This window comes from Phoca vitulina, unplaced genomic scaffold (genome assembly GCF_004348235.1).
Source record: "Phoca vitulina isolate PV1807 unplaced genomic scaffold, GSC_HSeal_1.0 scaffold2, whole genome shotgun sequence".
Classification (NCBI taxonomy): domain Eukaryota; kingdom Metazoa; phylum Chordata; class Mammalia; order Carnivora; family Phocidae; genus Phoca; species Phoca vitulina.
The window spans coordinates 92,681,988-92,702,789 of record NW_022589705.1 but is presented as its reverse complement, the minus strand read 5'-3'; the positions used below and the strand labels follow the sequence as shown (position 1 = coordinate 92,702,789).

Here is a 20,802-nt window from a genome sequence, read left to right as displayed (position 1 = left end):
TAAGCTGGGTCGAGGTGCTGCCCCTCCTTTCCATACCAGCCCCAGAGAGATCAACAGGCAGCTCTGAAGCTTCTCACCCCTTACACTCCTTCCGTGGATTTGGAAATGAGCACAGAAGTCTGGAGAGACGAGAGGGAGAGAGCCACAGCCCTAAAGTGTAGCACAAAGGGTTTGGGGGGAAATTTGAGGATGACTATTTAGTGGCACAGACTTACACCCCGAATATGAGCACCTGGGCCTGCAAAGTGGGGACATCAGGGAAGCTCATTTTCTTTATCAAAAGAATCAGGCCAGAACTCACCTACAGGGGAGGCTTCTACTGCATTTAATATGTACTCCGAATAATAAAATAGTAGGAATGGGTTTGTACATGGTGTGGTTAATGACACTGCTCTCTTGGTGAAGGCACACGGGAACCCTGTGAGGCTGGAACTCTCCTATCTCCATCTCACACAAGGGGAAACTGAGGCTCAGAGAGGCTAAGTGACTGACCACGATGACATACTAAGGAGCAGAATCAGGTGTCAAACCCAAGGTGCGGTGGTAATGAGGTAATGAGGTAATGCTGCTTTGCGGCCCCTCTCGGGAGGACGTGGCCTTCCTGCCCTCGCCTTACGGATGCTCTCTCATCTCATGTCCTCTTGTGGCACGCTCTGGTCCTGCCCAAAGCCCAGGTCATGGGGCCGTGGAAATGGCCCGGAAGTAGACTTGCAGGTGAGGCCCTGGTCCACCTGCCTCCCTCTGCCTCCCTATTCCTATCTCTCTGTCTCTGGGTCTGCCTGCCCCCACCCACTGTGCTCACGCTTGCTCAGACCTGGCTGTGGGACTCAGGAAGTCCTCTGTCTCCCACTTGCCTGACCTTGTCTTAGTGCCAAGAGCTTGAAGGAAACCCATTCTGATAATAAGTTCAAAAGAGTTGCCCACGTTGGCCCAGCTTGGGGTTTGGAGTCAATGGCCCTTTCACTGTGTGCCTTTGGTGGGTAACTCAGCCTCTTTGAGCTCAGTGTTCTTATCTGCCAAATGGACGTAACGGCATCTTCCTCTGCAGATTACTCTACGAGAGGACAGGTGGTTCTCCCTGTGCATCCTCTGGTTCCCCCAGACTGAGGTGATCTTCATTTGCTTTTCAGAAGAAATGCTGGCCTAGATCTAATCCCTCCCCAGGACCCAGGTGAGTGCCATCCTTCTGTACCTAGCCTCCTCCCCCTGGCTGGCTGTGGGTCTAAGCTGACCTCTCCCCAAGCCTCTCCCCTTCCCTCTGCCCTTTCCTGCTGGCCTGGACTCCCAGGCCTCAGCCCTTTGCTGCTATTCACAATTGCCTGCAACTCAATTGCCCCCTTGTTTCCAGCCATGGTTCATTGTTGCCACTTTTGATTACATTTTCCAGTCTCTTTTCAAGTTTATTGCCCCTGGAGCCCCTGGCTTGCTTAGAGCCGGGAGGGAGCAGGGGAGCTGAATCTCTGGGGATGGCTGGGGAGTCAGGAGATGATGGGGGAGGCAGGGAGGAGCGACCATTCCCACTTTGGGGGAGACACCCCAGTAGCTCCCTGATGCCTGGTATCCACATTCTGGACTGGGGGACCTGAGCCAACCCACAGTCCTAGACCTTCTTTCTCTAACTTCTGTCCACTCCCCACCACCCTAGTCCCTTCAGACCCTTTCCCAGCTCCACGTGCTAGCTCTACCCAAGGCCTGGGACCCAAAGACACTTCATGCAGCATGAGGCTCAGCTGGCCCAGCCCCATCTACTGTCTTCCTCACCCCACCTGGAGTCACTGGAGTGGATGTATAGCCATTGGCCAGTCTCCTCTCTGGGCCTCTCTGACACATGAGCTTCTCTCCGGCTATCACCCGAAAGAGCAGGCCTTTGTCCTTCTGCAGGAGGGACAATGCCTAGTTTGGACCAGTAGATGAGGACATAGGCCTGGGGGTGAGCCTCTTGCATCCCAGCCTCGCCTCTGTTGATCAGACGAGTGGTGCGACCTCTGGCAAGCCGTGCACCATCTGCCTATGAAACACTCGTCGACCAAGTTGGAAAGCATCTTAAAAGGCCCAGATCGGGAAATATCTCTCCATTTGGTAGCTGGTTCATCAACCATCCTGAATCCCAGATTCCTTGGTGCCCCGCACCCCGAGCCCCCCGGATGGGGCTGTGGGGGATGTTAGAGGGATGTATTCAAAGTACCTGGCTCAGCGACCAGCATGTGGTCTGTGCTCAAAGACTGCTAGCTGTTATTTTTCTTAAGATTTTATTTATTTATTTATTTGAGAGCGAGAGAGAGAGAGAGTGAGAGAGAGAGCAAGAGAGTGCACGTGTGTGTGTGCGCGCACACACACACACACGCATGGGGAGGGGGTGGAGGGGCAGAGGGAGAGGGAGAGAATCTCAAGCAGACTCCCCACAGAGCGTGGAGCCTGATGCAGGGCTCATTCCCACGACCTTGAGATCACGACCTGAGTCGAAATCAAGGGTCAGATGCTACACCAACTGAGCCACCCAGGAGCCCCTTGAGTTTTCTTAAAGGGTTGAGTTTAGGGTACGGAAGACTAAACTTGGCTTCACCAAGAGGAATTTGGATGCCAAAGTTACGGGGGAGCCTTCCTTGTTTACCCAGCTTGGGCTGGTCCTTGGATCTCAGGCCAGCAGGAGAGTCCTTCAAAGAGAGAGCAAAGCCCCAGGACAGAAGAGATGAATAAGGAGAAGAGGAAAAGGACAGGAGGAGAGAGGTAGGGAGTTGAGCAGACAGTCAAGCCGTGCATGGTGGGGGGCTGCAAATGAGTGAGTGGTGAGAAGCACAAAGGTTTAAGAAAAGGAAGCCAGGTCCTCACTTTCCTGCCCTCCCCACCTCCTCTACCCCCAGACCTTCAGTACAGTGGTTACTCATCATAAAGCTCCCTGGGAGGGCTAACTTTCTCGAAATCCAGCACGGGGACCTAGCGTAAACCCCAGAAAAGCCGGGTAGGACGGCAAGACGGTCCACAAACAACTAACCTGGGTGAAGCCAGAGCTTGGAGCCCAAGTGACCGGGACAAAAACGGAAGAGGCCCCCATCCCTTCCCACAGAAATGCCCAGAAATATTGGGGAGGATATGGAGTCATTTGACTCCTTTTTAGAGTCTTTTCCTCTTAAGTGTTTATTTTTAGATTTCAAAAATTTCAAACGGACAGAAAAGTTGAAAGAGCAGTCCATCCAGCATTGCTATGTCCTTCACGCAGATTCACCGATTCTTGACATTGGATGCTTTTACTTTCTGTTCTCTTCTGATATTTGAGAGTAGCTTACAACCTTCACAACTCCTCGTCCCTACACACATCAGCACGTATCTGTGGGCAAGGACCTTCTCCGACATTACCGTAATGATACAGTTATCATACCCCAGGACTTTAACACTGGTCCAATAATGTTATCTGATGAAGTGCTCATATTCAGATTCCCCAATTGTTCTAAAAATGTCTGTGATAGCTGTTTTCCCCTCTAAAGATCATGCACTGCATTTAGTTGCCATGTCCCTTTAGTTTCCTTTAATCTAGTCTTTTGGTCTTTCTTGTAATTGACATTTTGAAGAGTCCATATCAGATGTCTTGTAAAATGCCCCGCAGTATGAATATGCATGGTTGTTTCCTCCATTGATTTGATTCATCGAGAATACTGCACGAGACATGTCCTGTACCCATTAGCGCATCACCGGGAAAGACACGCAATGTTAGTTTGTTCTTTTTTGAGGGACCCTTCCATTTGATCACATGGTTAAGGTGGCATATGCCAGACTTCTCCATTGGAAAGGTGTCTTTTCCTTTTTGTGATGAGTAGAGATATTGCAAGACTGAATATACTACCGCATCCACTGATGATCCTTGCCTGGATCAGTTACGACACTGAAATTGCAAAACCCCGTTTGTCTCTTGGAGGCCCGAGCTTTCTGCTGGTGTGTGGCTTATATGCATGGCAGTGTGAGTTCGCTCTGCACTGGCTGGGGGTGGCCTCATGAGTGTGATGGCCAAGGACTGTCCTCAGTGGCCTGTCTTGGCTCCTTTTCATCAGCCTTGTCCTTTGCTATCCTTCACCACAGGGACTGGCTTCTCTGGCCCAATTAAATGGCTGCCAGTCCACTGGGCCAGCCAGCTGACTGTTGGGGTGTGTGTGTGCGCACGCACGTGCGTGTGTTGGGTGGGAGGCTGTCTGGGGACTTGGAACCCAGAGGTAGGACATCTGCTATATGCCTGGGAACTCCAGGGTGCTGGGCTCTGGCCTTGGTTTCCATGGCAATGGGCAACCTCATTCTGTGGTCTGTTCTTCTCTAGACCAGCTGACAGTCATGGGGCCAGGGGCTTTGGGCCAGAGACAGAGGATGGGGAGGGGGCACCATCAGATTCTCTGAGTATCTTGGAGAAGAGAAGCACCAGATCCTGCTTACGTATCTTGGAGATGAGAACTTCAGGCAATGCTGTCTTCATTGTGTTGTAGAACAGACTTTTCCAGGGGGCTCTGCTGCCCTCTCCCCCTTTGCTGTAGCACGGACTCTTCCATCAGAAAAGTCTGTGACAAGACCTAGGTGGTGGCAGGGTCCAGCCCCTTTCTTCTGAGTTCAACTCAAGATTAAACAGATTCAGATCCCTGACTTCTTGATCTGATATGAACATGATCTTGACCTTCTGTTTACATGCATTATCTGTCTTGCTCCGCAAGTCTTTGTGGGTGGGTGTTAATATGATTCTTATTTTAGAGGCATAAGAATCAAGGCTCAGAGGACTAGAGCCACATGGCTGGTAAGGGGGTGAGGCTGAGCTGGGACTCGAGGAAACCTTGTGATATATCAACTAAGAGCATGAGCTGCAATGACAGGCAGAGCTGGTGTCATCTTGACTCTTTCACTTATTAGCTGGGGGGTTTTGGCAAAGACAGGGGCTCCTTGGGACCCAGGATCTACTCTCAGGCTTCCAGGTTCAGATGCTCCATGTTCTCAGTTTCCGCAAAGCTCTTGAGGGAACTTATACCAATCAAAGTCCCCAGAGATGGATGTGTCCATGTGACTAAGTTCTGGCCAGTGAGAAGTAAGCATAAGTGATAGACTGGACTTCTAGGAAGTCTCTTTAGAAGAGAGGGGCTATCCCTTCTGTTGCTTTTCTCTTTTCCTCCTTCCTGCTGCCAGAATGTAGTTGTGATGGATGGAGCACAAGCAGCCATCTTAGACTAAGAGGTAACCTTGAAGAAACAGAAAGATCCTGGGTCCCTGAGGATTCATGGGGAGACCCTATCAGCCCCCTACTGTCTATATCTGGACTTTCTTTGAAAACCTTATTTATTATTGAGGTATAGTTGACATACACACACCTGGACTTTTGTATATGAGAATATAAACCCTTGTGCATTTGAGGCTCTAGTTCATGGTGATCTGACACCTGGCAGCTGAATGTTATTCCTACCCAATACACCAACTGGTCAATCTACAGTGAGAAAAAGCCCTTCCAATGACCCTGACTCCTACTCCTACTCCTACTCACCCACCATCTAGGACACCTGGACTGGGAATTCCCCAGAGGTCACAGCTAATACGGAACCAGCAGAGTATGCCCTGGGAGATGTCTGATTCTGGTCAGGGATGAGCCTGGAGTATACTTCCTGCCCATAGCAGGGCTTACCTCATGCCTAAGCAACCAGCATCCTCATGCTGTCAGACTCGGTGGCCTCACTCTTCAGGACAGCAAAGGAGGAACACTCTTGCATACAATAGGTAGGTCACAACATGGTTGGTTAGACTCAACTCAGCCCCATGGAGAAACTTTCAGATGTGCCCCCCAGCCTGAGAGCCACTCTCTGCCCTCCATTTGGATGCAGGAGCCACCGGGCCTCCTTTCTTTTCTGCAGCTCTGACCCACCATCTCTGAAGATGGTACATCTGCCTGTTCTTGGTTGTTAGATGTTAATTCTGCTGACCTTGGAGGGTGACTTGTCCTGGCCTTAGATTCAAACAAGGCCTATGAATAGTGGTGGGCAGGGTGGGCAGCTGGCTTGTAGACCCTCCCATCCATTTGGCCCTGTCTGAGTGGACTGGCTGGTTTAAGCTGCTTTGCATGGCTCTCTTTTCTGCTCTGGATGCTCCTTCTTGCAGCTTAAGGCATTGGGTTGTGACTTGCAAATTTCCAGCCCCAAAGTGTCAGTCTTCCTCTCTGCCTTTGGACTCTGGCTTTCTCTGGTGCCTGTGGGGAAGAGAGATTCAGTGTCATATTTTGGTAATGTCATCTAAGGAATCATGTAAGCACTGGAGGGGATGCCATCAGCATAAGTTGAAAGCATATTTTCCACAATGCAAACACTCACTGCAAAAATTCATCTGCCCATTCGTCTGTCCACCCAAAAACCCATCCATTCACTGAGCGAACATTTATTGGGGGGCTCCCTGTTCCTGGCACTCTACCAGGCATGAGAGATAAAGAAATAAATAGGAGACAGTTCCTTTTCTCAAGGAGCCCACAGGCACACAGGCAATTATAACACGAGTTAGATGTGCTGGGAGAGAGGAGAAGTCAGGTCCCTAGGAGCACAGAGGGGCAGCTGTTCCAACTGGGGGTAGTCTTAGAGAGGGGTCTTAGAAAGCTTCCAACCCAAGGTGATTTTTCAGCTGAGACCTGGAGGAGGAGTGGGAGCTGGTGGGGGGAGGGGAGGGATACCTGGCAGAGGTAGAAACTCTTGCCAGGGCCTGAGGCCAGAGCATGGAGTGTTCACTGTGTTGCAGGCAAATGGGTCTGGCAGGTGCGCGAGGCACCGGAAGTCGTGAAGGGGAGGTGGGCAGCATGTGGGTCTAATCTATCTGAGATGCTAAAGGCACTTTGTCTGCAGAGTTTCACAAGTGTTTGGTTTGCTTAACGAGGCAGGAGGGAGGGAACAATTCCTTATGTGAGTGCCCTAACCCCACAGCCATTCTCCAGCAGGTGTCCTATTTCTAGCCCAACCTCGGATCCAGGCCTAGCTCATCCCCAAACTGCTCAATGTTGGGAGAGCTCCCCTATCCTTCCCTGTCCCACTGGAGGAAGCAGCTGGAGCCATGTGCCTGCCCTGCTCCCCGGACAGCCCCTGACTCAGCTCAGCTCTCCCCTTCCCCTTCTTGGCTTTTGACGACCATCACCACCAGCCCTGCTTCCTGCTTCTTGTCCCTCCAGCAGAGCTGGTGACATTCTCCTGTTCTCTGAGGAGTGCTCCAGTCTTGAAGCCCTGGGAGTGGCCTGACCTGGGTCAGGAGGTCCAGGAGGGCTGGAGGGGCCGCTCTCCCAGGCAGGCTGTGGGGCAGCGAGAACCCCTCAGCTCCCTCCCCTCCTTTCTCTGCCCCTTCCCCAGGGTGGGGCAATCCCCTGGGAAACTGGTCATCTTGGGTCCCCTGCATTGGCCCTGCAGAGTTGTCCATTAGGACCATTTTGGCTGACAAGGGGCTTCTGCAAGAAAGGATGGACAGCTCAGAACTTACCCAAACTCTGCGTCTGGCTGGCCCTGAACAGAGGGGGCCCTGGAGGCTGGGTTTCCTACAATCTGAACCAATTCAAGGGCAGGGCATTCATGTACTCTACACGACCCACAGACCACCCAACTCACACAGTACATAAAGCACACCATAGGCAACATACAATATACACATCCCCCACACTATACACCCATCAAACCCACACACACCACAACCACGTGACATGCACTATGCAACTTACATGCACACAGACCCAACATGCAACCCAAATTCAGTGAGTGCGCACACACACCCATATACCATGTACATCCCACACAATGCATCCACTGAAATACATACAGAACTTTGTGATATTGATCATGATAATAGCTAGTGTTCATTGGTCGCATACAGTGCCAGGCACTGTCCCAAGAACTTCCCATACACAAACGAATGAAATCCTTACAACAACTCTGGGAAGTACTTACTACCATCCCCATTTTACGGCTGTCACGCTCCGGGAGAGAGCAACGTCCTTGTCTCTCTCCTGTGTGTTTCCTGTTGCCTTGACAGGATGCATTCTCTTCTGCTGCAGATGACCTGTCAGCCGCCCCCTCCTTCTCCCTCCAGCCCCAGCATGGGTCACAGTGACAACAGTGCCTCATCCAGGCCCCTTCTCTCCCGCAGAAGGAATGTGGTTGCCACAGTGATGATTCTCTTTGTTCCCAGCTCCCCAAGGACTCAGCCCACCTGCCAGGACCCGGCTGGCTCCCTGGCCTCCTGTTGCAGCTCAGCACGTGTAGGCGGTGAAAACATCAGATACAGCAGCCCAGGCTCACAGACCTCTCAGTGTCCCCTCTTCCTGTTCCTCCTGGCCGCCCCCACCCTCGTCCTCTGCCCCTCCACCCGCCCCCCCAACTTCTCCCCAGACCAGAGGGAACCTGTCCGCAGGGGCACCCCAGTGCACTAAGGTGTCTGACCGGTTGACCTTGCCCACAGCCCTCAGCCCCTGTCTCTCTGCTACCTGCTTTCTGTCTGGGGAAGCGCTCGGGTAGGGGTGTGGGGGTCCTGCCAGGGGCAGTGGCCTCTCTGGGGACCCCAGGGCAGCAGCCACATCAAACCAGAACTTTGTACTTGGCAGAGAGCCTCAGGGAGGCCTGGGGGCTTATGGGCTCCTTCACGTGGACCTGCCCCTGCCCAGATGCGTTAATGATGGTCACGGGGTGAGACCTGGCTGGGAGGGCTGGCTAGCGTCTGTGAGACTTCCTGACCAGTCAAAATCCCATCAATCCTCCAGATAGAAGGAGACTGTCAAGTCTTCCTCAGCCTGCGCCCTCCCCTCGGCAGAGAGCCTGGGCTGAGCAGGTCAGCCGGGAGTGGCCCAATGTCAGCCTGGCGCTGCTCTCTGGGGGAGTCAGGACGCCCCGTTAAACCCCACCTTATCTTGGGCACTGTGTCCAGACAGGAAATGTGAAGATGTCGGCCAACCCCTCCTCTCCCATTTTGTGTATAAAATGTAGATTTTAGGATTTGTGAGGCACAGAGGGGGGGTGGCCAGTTTGAAATAGTAAAGCCAGAGCACAGCAAGGGGAGGGAGCAGCTCCATAGACACTGTTCTGTCTGCGCCCTCCCCTGGCCCCCACACGCAGCCCTGGGTCACAGCGTCAGGGTCTGGTGGTTACTGGGTGGGGGGGGGTGGGCTTGGGGAGGGGACACAGGAAGTTACCTGCACTGGGCAGTGGGGGAGGTCTTTGTGAGGCCTCTTTCCCAGGCGGGTGGGTACTGGTTGCAATGTCTGTGTGGGGCCTGAGACAAAGCTCCAGGGCAGACCCCGCTCTCAAATCTGAATAACCGAGTAACTGGGTGGCAGAGAAAATCCACCAAGCTCTGGTCTCAGTTTGTGGCTGAATGCCCGTTTCTCTACCTGGCTGGGCTCTAGAGGGGGGGAAATGCAGCATGTCTCCCCATCCCCACAAAATCATATATCTTAGCTCTCTGAAAAGCCTCTCTGGCCCTCTCTGGGGACAAGGACCCAACCCCCACCCCTCAGGGACCCCGCTGTTGCTCCACCTCCTTTCTTTCCTCTGGGGGCACAGAGAGCACCATTGCCCAGTTTGGGGGGTGTTATGAGAGCACGGGCTTGCTCCCCACCATCCTTTTCTCACTGTTCTCCCTCCTCCCTAGCTCCCTATCCTGCTTTCCACCTGGCCTCTTGGAAAGGAGAAGGAGGGTAAAGAAACAGAAGGTAAGAGAGAGAGCAGGGGGGTGGGGGAAGGCATGGGAGTGGCAGGTAGGAAGGGATGGAAGAGGGAGGGTGGGGAAGGGAGGGGAATGGTGTGAGGAGGTAAAAGAGAAGGGGGCACCCCTGGACAGGAGCCCTCTCTCACCTCCTTCAGGTCTTCGTTCAAATCTTCCTGAGGGATTCAAGGCAGGCCTCCCCAAAATATGCCACTTTGGCATTTTGATTATTTTCAATTAAAGTTATTTAAGAAACAGCCAGTATAAGAAGGACACTCTGATCCTCTGCTGTCCTGAAAGCAGGAAATAATCTCCCATATGAGAGGTATCCTCCCCGTACCAGGAGAAAGAGAGACCTCCTTATCCCCAGAGATGGGAATTCTGGGCTGAGAAGGCCATAGAAACTAACCTTGGTACTTCCTCTCCACTGTACTACCCCAAGCCCCAAACCCCTTTTGTCAACTCTTCACAAATGTATTGTTTCCTTGTCAAAAAAAGGCATTAAAACCTACCTGCTTTGGTTACTTCTTTGAGTCTCATATTTTTACTTATAACAGATTTTTACACACACACACACACACACACACACAAGCTCTATATCTGGACTTGAACTCACGACCCCGAGATCAAGAGTTACATGCTCTAGAGACTGAGCCAGCCAGGTGCCTCTCCTATTATTATTTATTTTAAATTTATTTTTCTCCTGTTAATCTGTCTTATGTCAATTTAATTATTAGACCAGCCTAAGGATCTGGAAGGGAAGAAGGGGAGCTTTCCTCCCCTACGTGGCTAGCTGGCCAGGACACGGACACTCTGCTCGCCTGGGGCTGCAGCAGCTGGGAGCCCTGGTGCTTGTGACAAGGTAAGAATTCTTACCACGTCAGTCTCTAGGATCTCTGCCTGCAGGGCTCTTTCTTTTTCTAAATTTAGATTAGTAGGGGAAAATACTTGTGGAATTAGTTCCTGGGGTATGGCGACTCTGGTAAGGATTTGGTGATGAGTACACTTATTTACTACTGATCCTTTTCCCTCCCAGAGATGGTGGTTGTTTTCTTTTGTCTACTTTATGACCAGTGAGAATATTCTCTCTGGTTCTCCCAGGGAGAGGATACATATGTATTTGAAAAAAAAAAAAAAAGCGGTGGGGGTTGGGGGGAGAAGGAGGTGAACTTTTGGCTTGGTAAAGGCACCTTATTCTGTTCAAAGGGGTGGGGGGCGGACAATGTGATTCTCTGTATTTTGGAACAGCCGTTTAAAGAGCCCTTGAGGCGGGGTGCCTGGGTGGTTCAGTCGTTAAGCCTCTGCCTTCGGCTCAGGTTATGATCCCAGGGTCCTAGGATCAATTCCCGCATCTGGCTCTGGCGGGAAGCCTGCTTCTCCTTCTCCCACTCCCCCTGCTTGTGTTCCTGCTCTCGCTATCTCTCTCTCTGTCAAATAAATAAATAAAATCTTAAAAAAAAAAGTTTTTAAAAAAATAAAGAGCTCTTGAGGCAGGAGGAAAAATTAAAAATTAAAAAAATAAATAAAATAAAAACAGAGCTCCCCCCCAACCTGGGGAGGCAGGGCCCCTACAAAACTGGGGCTTTGGGGCTCAGACGGGCAGGATGGGGTCACTCTCTCCTTCTACTGGTGCCCAGAGTCCTGCTATCATTGGACCCAGTCGGTGAAGAGGTCCTGGTGTTGGCGGCGGAACCGGAACTGGAAGGAGTCAATGAGCTTCCGGACCTGTCTTGGGGGCACAGTGAGTTTGACTTCACTGCCGACGTTTGGTCCCTAAATGTGGAGGAACGAAGCCACCTATTCCGTTGTCGATAAAAAGAAAAGTTTCTTACAAAGAAAAAAATAAATAAAAATAAACATAGAGCCCCTCAATGCCTTTCCTTTCTTGGGCTAGTTCTGGCAGTGAACTTTCTGGATCTCGTGAGGGCCACATTTTTTGCACCATCTTGTGGGACACCTCTTGCATCCTTGGTTAAGAGCCATGAAAAGGTTTATTGGTTTCAGTTGTTTTTGAGATGAATATAAGATCTTGTTCATCAATGACCAAAGGATCAATGAATCCTTTGAATTGGCTATATTTGAAAGAAAAAAAAAAATTCTTTTAGAGAGCTCTCATCCTAAACAATCGTTTTATTGGTACCTTTGGAAAGACCGAATTAAAAAGTAGACACAAAGAAGTGTAACAGCTAGCCTTACGGACTCCCTTTCAACAAGATGAAAGAACAGAAATTAGAACAAAAAGTGAAGTCCCCATCCAACATAAATTCCCTGTCCTAAAATTCCTCCCTGTCTCCTCAGCATATTCCCCCCAGCCCCCAAACTCCTCCACCTTTCCCAGAAAATCCTTTAAACATCAGCTGCTTATTTCAGCTTCCCTTTTCCTTCAAGATTTACAGAGAACAACCCAGCCTAATCTCCAGGCCCAGGGTATACGGGTTACTGATGCAAATGCTAAAAGCCAGGAAATAAATTTAACAGAAGCACCTGGGATGGACAATAAGGCTTGTTTTGCTGGACTTTATAATCAGTCTCTGCCAGATTCAAGCCTTCCTAGGGAAGGTCCTTTGTGGATATATTCTAAACCCCCACCCAAAGAATTCATGTCCCCTGGACAGCAAAACATAGTAATCTTTCGGTTTCCATCTTCGTTGGAAATTTTCTCCCTGATATAAAAAGGTTAATTCAAAAGAGTGTGTTTCAGCAAGCACATCAATGCTTAAGCCTAATGATGGAAAAGACTGTTCAGTTCTTTGAAGATGTCTTACAGGAATGAAGACCAAAAAAAAAAAGAGTGAAGATCAATAATTCTTAATTTACAACTTGACTGTTTAGAAAAACAAAAGCATAACTGTGAAAAGCAACTCAAAATCCATTCAGAGCCTTTCCTAATTGCCTCCAGGCATTTGCAGATATTATAAAAACTCAGGACATTGGAAGAACAATTGTCCTGCACTTAAAAAAAAGGAAAGAACATTTTAAATAGGAATTACCCTAAACGTCTGATAATAGAGACATATATATGCAAAAGTCCTAGGGAAAACTTGGATACTCTTTCTGTCCCTTGAAGATGTAAATCTTACCATGTCTTTGGAATGTAAACACCCCAGGAGGTCATTAAAACTCTGTCCAGGTGGAAGAAAAAAGAAAAAAAAGAGGGAAAGAGGCCTTTTAAAAATACAAACTACTAGAAGTGCTCTCTTGCCCAAACTCTAGACCACAGCCTCCTTGAAATTACTTGTCAAGAAGAAATACAAATCTTAAGACTTCTCTACAAATATTAAGCAAATTATCTTTGCTTTTAAGCAAATTATCTTAACTAATTCCACCCCAGTCAGAGACACAATTATTTGTAAACTCTTGAGTTTTGTATCATACTAGCGAGCTTTGTATAGTATTCTACAAATGCTCCGGGCTTGATCTATGGCTAAAGTTTTGGAATGAAAGCTATGACAACTATGTGTCTGTATGTTCATTATGCCTATGTGTGTACATTATAAATCAGATTTTTCTCCCTCTGGATGGTACTCCCAGAATTAATGTATAGAGCTCTATGTAATTGGCTTAAAAATAAGTGCTTATAAACTAAGTATTTCTAAACCTCAGAAATAGAATAGACGCTAACCCAACTGTTTTTCAAGGTGGCATGATCTAGGATAATTTTTGGTAAATAGAAACTAGTTTAAGTTTGTTGATTCAATTAATACAGACATGTCTTTAGAGTTATTGGCATTAAGCATAATACTTTCATTTTACCTAGATTTACTGAAAGTCAAATAAGCTCATTGTATTTGTTATAAAATTTGTCAGCAAGACAAATAACTTGAAATTATAGCTAATTGCTTTAATGTCTCATGAAATCACTGTGGGTAATCTAAGTACGATTGTGAAGAACAAATGAACTAAACAGACATATATAAGAGTTTTCAGGTGAACGTTCCAGCAATGATTGTTTTATGACACATCTCCTTAAATAGTTTCCCAAATCTCTTTGATGACTTTCACCCTTAGAATTTTGCTAAGTTAAATTAAGTGCTGGGAATTCACTGAATGTCTAGATCATTTCCAAATAAGATAAACTACTAAAACATCGATTGCTACACAAGTCTAAGCTCACTTACTTTTGACCTCTTATCACAGAGGATCGGTTTATGAATGCATCTTATGACCCATTGAAAAATTAAACTGTGAAGAATCCTATGCTTCTAGAAATTGTGAGGCATATTGGCTTGGGAGGCGCAGTCGGTTAAGTGGCCGACTCTTGATTTCGGCTCAGGTCATGAACTTAGGGTCATGAAATTGAGCCCTGCATCAGGCTCTGCACTGAGTGTGGAGCCTGCTTGAGATTCTCCCTCTCCCTCTGCTCCCCCCAACCCCACACACTCTCTCGCTCAAAAAAGAAAGAAAGAAAGAATGATGGCGTAATAGGTATCTCACAATCGCTTACTTTTTAGCTTCTACTACAAATTAGGGTGTCTAAGGGCTAAGAATTCGGCTAAGGTAAAGCTACTAGAAATAATAAAAGAAACATCTCTCTATATAAGGAATGTAAGATATGCGTTTTTGGAAATAAAAGGTATAAGGAATGGGGATGCATTTTTGTTGAGGGAAAAGAAAGTAATTTTGTCTTAAAGTAAAACTGGTTATTTCTGAATGGGAAAGAAAATAAGGGACAAGCTAAGATAGAAAGTTGTAAAAGGTTGTGAAAAAGGAATCCTGGGGAAGGAATTTTACGTGTGATCAAGCAGGATAAAATTGAATGAATTTGTGTAAGGGTTTTAAAAATAAGCTTTAATATCCATAGTGTACTTACGTAAAACTAGAACTTAATTTTCTTCCATCTGCTTGAAGGAAAAATTTGCTTGGACTATTGGTCTGCTCCTGATAAGAGATTATAAAAGGCTTGTCCTCATTTTTTAAGTAATCTGTCTTAAAAAGCAAAGGATTTGTGTTTTATCAAAATAATTTCTTGTGTTGCTTTTATCAGATTTTTTTTTAATTTAAAGATTTTATTTATTTATTTGAGAGAGAGCATGCACACGGGTGTGGGGGTCGGGGCGGGGGGAGATCAGCAGAGGGAAAGGGAAAAGCAGGCTATCCGCTGAGCAGGGAGCCCAATGCAGGGCTCCATCCCGGGACCCTGGGATCATGACCTGAGCTGAAGGCAGATGCTTAACTGACTGAGCCACCCAGGCGTCCCCTAGATCTTTGATTACTTAAAAAAACAAAATGAAATCGAGTCTTCTCTACCAAAAGAGCTAAGTTTTACTTACAACTATTTAACTTTCTGTGTGTACCTGCAAAGTTTTTAATTGTCGCCATGATTAAGTGGATAACTAAGTTGTTTCATAGTAAACTATGATCTTGTTTGACCAAGTGTTTTAAAATCTTTTGATATTTTGACAAACTTTCCAAAAATTAAATTTGAAATAAAGCCTTTGACCTGGAAGTTACTTGAGATTTTCCAGAGGGTCCCTGGAACATCTCAAAAGATTTGTTCTCTTTCCTTACACAAGGAATTTCACTAATTAGGCTTATTTGGTATGTTAAATTACGTGGGGAGCATTGTCAAATGAGTGATGTTAAGCCTTCTTAGATTATAGTCTGTGGGTGAATGTTATTCATTGGTGTTCTAGAAATTCCCAAAACTCAGGTAGGTCCTGGTATAAAGTCATCAGTCACGATTCTAGTTTTTATCTTAAAATGTTGCATGTCACAGAAAGAACCAAACCTCCTTGTCCATTGCACTGTAATGAACTCTAATCAGATCTTTAGCCACCGGCATGTTGAAGTCTTTTGTCATTCACAGTTACTGTTTATCTCTGATGCTTTAGCAGGCTTGTTCCTGCAGAAGTGCTTGGTCTTCAGAGAAATTCACGGGGAGGACTCTGACAAGGGCTTTCCGATAACTTTCAGATCATGCCACCGAACTGGGTAAGAATTTACAGACTCCTAACAGAGAAACTAATGTCTTCATGACTTCTAACAAAAGATTAACAAGAATCAATTACATGAGGCTGAATTAACTGATGAGGATGATTATAATGTTCTTTGCTGTTTTGTTTGGAACATTGTTGATTTAAAAAAAAAAATTTTTTTTTTTCCAGATTTAAGGAAAACGTGTTCTCTTCTCTCTCAAGTTATCTATGATTCAGAGCAATTCGGGAAAATCTGCCTTTCTGAACAATGATGAAACATTTATCTTTTTCTCCTTCCCAGATCCCTCCAGAATTCAGAAACCCTTCAGTGAGTATTTTTATTTTTATGGCAATGTGGTGATTTGCATAAGTTCACTAAGAATCTGTTCTCCTCGTAACAGGACACAACTGGAAACATTGGCTATATTACCAAGCCTTTGACTGGAAGGTCATATTCAGGAGAGATGTACAAAGGCTCGGGTGTGACCAGACAGCTTGAAGGGACTAAGGTTGACTATACAGAGCCAATAAAACCCCTTGGCACTTTGCTTACAGGGCTCCCAGCAGCCTTACCAGGTGAGTAAGGAAGGTCACTTCCTGGCAGGTGCAAGAACCTCAGGATATTTGGGGGAACTCGAGAAGAGGAATTCACCAAAGTCCATAGATATTGGCTCGACTTCTGAGCTTTGAGAGGCTTTTAAAAGTCCAATCTGAGATTCCTTATAAAAAGTTCCAGCAAAGCAGTTTAAAAGATTCTATATGGTCAATATATATTCTTGCCGCATTTATGTAAATAATCAAGCTGAGTTTATTAAGATGAGACTTATTTTGTAAATAAATTTGTCTTTTATTATTTCTGATAAAAATGGGGGTAACTGTAGAGAGAAATATTGTGTTTCAGCAAAAATCTATAACACCCTGTGGATATCTGATTCCAGGGCTGTTCATTGTCTTTGAGGTTTTGTTTTCTGCCTGTAATCTGGACTAGATCTTAAATCTTCTAGTTTCTTCCAGTATCTGGCTACAATTCTCTAGACTAGTATTTTCAACTTTTCTCCCATTCTTCGGACTTGGAATCATCAAAAACTAATGCAGCCTTTCTTCCGAAGCCATGGAAGCTAACCTGACAAACGGATATAAACTTCGGAGAAACCACCACGACAGTATGGAAGATCTTTGTGCCTGTTACTGTGTTTGCCACTCAGAAAGATCCTCAGAGACGTTCACACTGCAGACCAGGAAAATCTGTTAGAGGCCATTGCCTGCCCTCACTCTATCTGAAAATGCTTCAAGCCTGACATCTAGAAATCTTCCCAACTGGCTACCCTCAAAACTCAGAAACTGGTTTATAATTTGCTCCAATCGCTAAGCATCGTTTTTCTTTTGTGTCCATAGAATTGCCTCTTATTAAATACCTGATGGCTTGTGCAGTCGAGGCCTCACTTGAGGAACCCACCTGCATCACTGCCCTAAAGAGACTCAGGGAACTGATGGGGTCCAGGGCAGGCCACCCCAACATTTGCCACTTTGGTATATGGATTATTTCAAATTAAAGTTACTTAAGAAACAGCCAGTATAAGAAGGACACTCTGATCCTCCTCGGTCTCCCCTGAAAGCAAGAAATAATCTCCCATGGGAATGTTACCCTCCCTGTTTCAGGAGAAAGAGAGACGTCCTTATCCCCAGAGACGGGAATTCTGGGCTGAGAAGGCCATATAAACAAACCTTGTTACTTCCTCTCCAATGTACTACCCCAAGCCCCAACCCCTTTGTCTTCTCAGTTCTTCACAAATATATTGTTTCCTCGTCTAAAAGGGATAAAACAGGGCGCCTGGGTGGCTCAGTTGGTTAAGCGACTGCCTTCAGCTCAGGTCATGATCCTGGAGTCCCGGGATCGAGTCCCGCATCGGGCTCCCTGCTCAGCAGGGGGTCTGCTTCTCCCTCTGACCCTCCCCCCTCTCATGCTCTCTCTATCTCATTGTCTCTCTCAAATAAATAAATAAAATCTTAAAAAAAAAAAGGGATAAAACCTACCTGCTTTGGTTACTTCTTTGAGTCTCCTATTTTTATGAGCTCTCGTATGTATGAAATTTTTTCCCTCCTGTTAATCTGTCTTATGTCAATTTAATTATTAGACTATCCTAAGGATCTAGAAGGGATTACCTTCTGCAAGAAACCTCCTGTATCCTCACTATTTGAAGTGACAACTGCTCACCCCAATCCCAACCTCCTAAATCTACTCTGCATTTTTTTCCCCTACAGGGCCTGTACCCTCTTCTAGGACACCATCCGATTTACTTACTTACTATGTTTTATTTCATTATCATCTGTTCCTACTTGCCCCACCCCCACCATTGGACTATATTTTGTCTATTTTGTTCAAAGCTGTATCCCAAGTGCCTCTAGTGACCAGCACCCAGGAGGTCCTCAGGAAACATGTGTTAATTGAACGTATGCAACCATGTCCTTGAAGCTGAGGAATGAATAGTAAGGCTGCCCTGCAGAGGGGTGACTCCAAGTCTGCAGTGCTAGAAGTTTCCATCCAGGTACATTTCCTTGGCATGTTCCGGTCTCTGCAATGGCCTGTGGGGGCGGGGCTCTCAGCACGGGCAGAGTGAGCTGCATAGGCAGAGGATGATGGCGGGGGCAGGGGCCTATTGCTCCACCTTCCCAGCCATTGACCCCCTCCCCGCTCCTCCCTGACGGCTGCCTCAAGTGCTGTGTCCCACTGGATACAGTCTGGCCTCCTCTCCCTCCAGCCCTCCCAGGACCAAGCAAGCAGCCTCTTGGGATCCTTCATCTCAGCTGTGATAGGGTCCATTCCCAGCTCCAGGGCATCCTGGGAAAGCAGGTGCTTGGTGCCTCACCCCTGCAGCCAAGATGTCAAGGACCCCAGCTCCGGGTGCTGGCTCCTCAGAGGCCTTTGTCCCCATTCATCTGTCCAGCAATGGTGTCTGCCCCAGCCACACAGCCTCCCCAGAACCCTACGGAAGCTTCTCTGGAGAGGCCCAGCAGCTGTGCTGGATGAGGCGAGGCCTTGCTCCAGCCTCCTGCTTGAGGCAGGGCCGCACTGCCTCCTCCCCATGGGGGAAGGACACAGGGCTCTCCTCAACTACTATTGTCAGTTCTTCATCTTCAGGGAGTGCTTTTGTGGTCAGGCCTGGACCCTCCAATGTCCTGGGAGTGTGGATCAGGGACCCTGGAGCTTTCCTACCTCCTGGGCCTACCCTGAGGGTTCCCAACAGGCTTCCCAGACTTACCAGATCCAAACTGCACTCCGTCACCCCCACCCCAGTCTCCCTGCCTTCGTGAATGGCATCCCCAGTCGCCCAGGTGCTCAGCCCTAAACCCCCGGAGCTGTCCTTGGTTCTCACACACATGCCATCCCTCAAGAAGTCTTGTGGGCTCTCGCCTCCAAAGAACAAGCAGAATCCTACAACTTCTTCCTGGGCACTGTCCGCCCTGATCGGAGCCACCACTGAGTCTCGCCTGGAGTATGGCCGTGGCCTCCTAACTGGTTTCCCTTGTGCCACCTTTGTCCCTCTGGCCTATTGTTTGCCCAGCAACCGGGGGTTCCTGCTAAAACCTAAGCTGGTTATGTCCCTTCTCTGCTCACAGCCCCACCAAGTCCCTTCCCCCAGCCCCTGGTCCCATAGGATTGGCTCCCCTCCTGTTCTCTGAACTCATCCTCTGCCCTCATCCCACTCCCCTGCCCTCCAGCTACACTGGCCCTTTGTCTCTTCCTTGCATTCAACAAGCAAGTTCTTGCCTCAGGGCCTTTGCTCTTGCTGTGCCCTCAGCCTGGAATTCTCTTCCTCTAGATAGCTGCATGGCTCATTCATTCCTTCAGGTCTCTGCTCAAGTGTCACCTCCTCAGAGAGGCTTTTCTCGACCACCCTGTGTAAATAGTCCCCACCCCCGTCCTTTCAGCCCTCCCACCTTAATATATGTTTCTACATAGCCCTTTCCAGCCTTATATTTTATAAATACTTGTCTGTGTGTCATAATGTCAGCTCCACGAGAACAGGGATATTGTTTGGTGAGCCGCTTCATTTCCATTGCTTAGAATTTCATAGTCCAACATGGTGGCCATTCGCCACACGTGGCTATTTAAGTGTAAATTAATTAAAAGAAAAAAATCCATAGTCGTATGTGGCTGCTGGCTGTGGACTTGATAGTGCAGAGCTAGAACACTTCCTCGGTCAGAGAACATTCTAGCGAGCAGTGCTGTTGAATGAATTAATGACTGAGTGGTGCTCTTGAGAACATCATCCTTACTGGAGAGTGGGAAGTTCCTCCCACGTGTGGGACATTTGGTGGGGAGGTTTTCACATATTAACTCAGCTTTATAACAGCGGCATGAGATGGCTCTCGCAATCCCTAGTTTACAGGCAAGGAAATGGGCTGAGAGTCTAACAAATTTTTTTAACAGCTTTATTGAGAGCTTTTAAAATATATTTCACATACCATAAAATCCTCCCATTTAACGTGTCTGAATCAACGTCATTTAGTATATTCACAGAGTTGTGCAATCCTTACCCCAATCAATTTCAGAGTATTTTCATCATCCCAAGAGAGTACCCCTTAGCCATCACTCCCCATGCTGCCATGAATCTACTTTCTGTCTCTGTGGATTTGCCCGTGCTGGACATTTCACAGAAATGGAGTCATTCAGCGGGTGGTATGGTGTGACTGGCTTATGTTGTGAGTGGTAGATTTCGGGATCTTGTTATGAAATAACCAATGGGTACACTACACATTTTCATGTCTTAGAAGGGAATGATAATAAATAGCTGGAAGACGTCAGTGAGGCAGAGCGATAGGTAAGAAGAAAGGCCTGGGTCTTGAAGAGATGTTTGTACATTACTGTTCATAGCAGTGTTATTAGCAGGAGCTAAAATGTGGAAGCACCCCAAGTGTCCATCGGTGGATGAATGCATAAGCAAAATGATGTCTATAGATACACTGCAATATTATTCAGCCGGAAGAGGAAGAACATCCTGATGGGTGTCCCAATGTGCATGGACCTTGAGGACATCGTACTGGGATTTTGAAAGGAGCCAGTCACGAAGAGATCAAGGCTGTGTGATTCCACTTCCCTGAGGCATGTCGAGTAGTCAAACTCACAGAGACAGAAACAAAAGGGTGGCGGTCAAGACCAAGGGAGGAGGACAAGGGGAGTTATTTCTTCACGGGGGCAGAGTTTTAGTTTCGA

The 20,802-nt window shown here is 47.5% G+C and overlaps 1 long non-coding RNA gene across 1 annotated transcript; it reads left to right on the top strand.

Moving 5' to 3' along the window:
* Nucleotides 1–928: 928 nt before the first annotated feature.
* LOC116625276 lies at nucleotides 929–17,344 on the top strand. Its single transcript, XR_004298048.1, has 7 exons — nucleotides 929–1,171; nucleotides 9,619–9,679; nucleotides 10,410–10,534; nucleotides 11,310–11,413; nucleotides 15,504–15,603; nucleotides 15,777–16,163; nucleotides 16,697–17,344. It is a non-coding gene; the product is annotated as an uncharacterized LOC116625276 (long non-coding RNA).
* The last annotated feature ends 3,458 nt before the right edge of the window (nucleotides 17,345–20,802 follow it).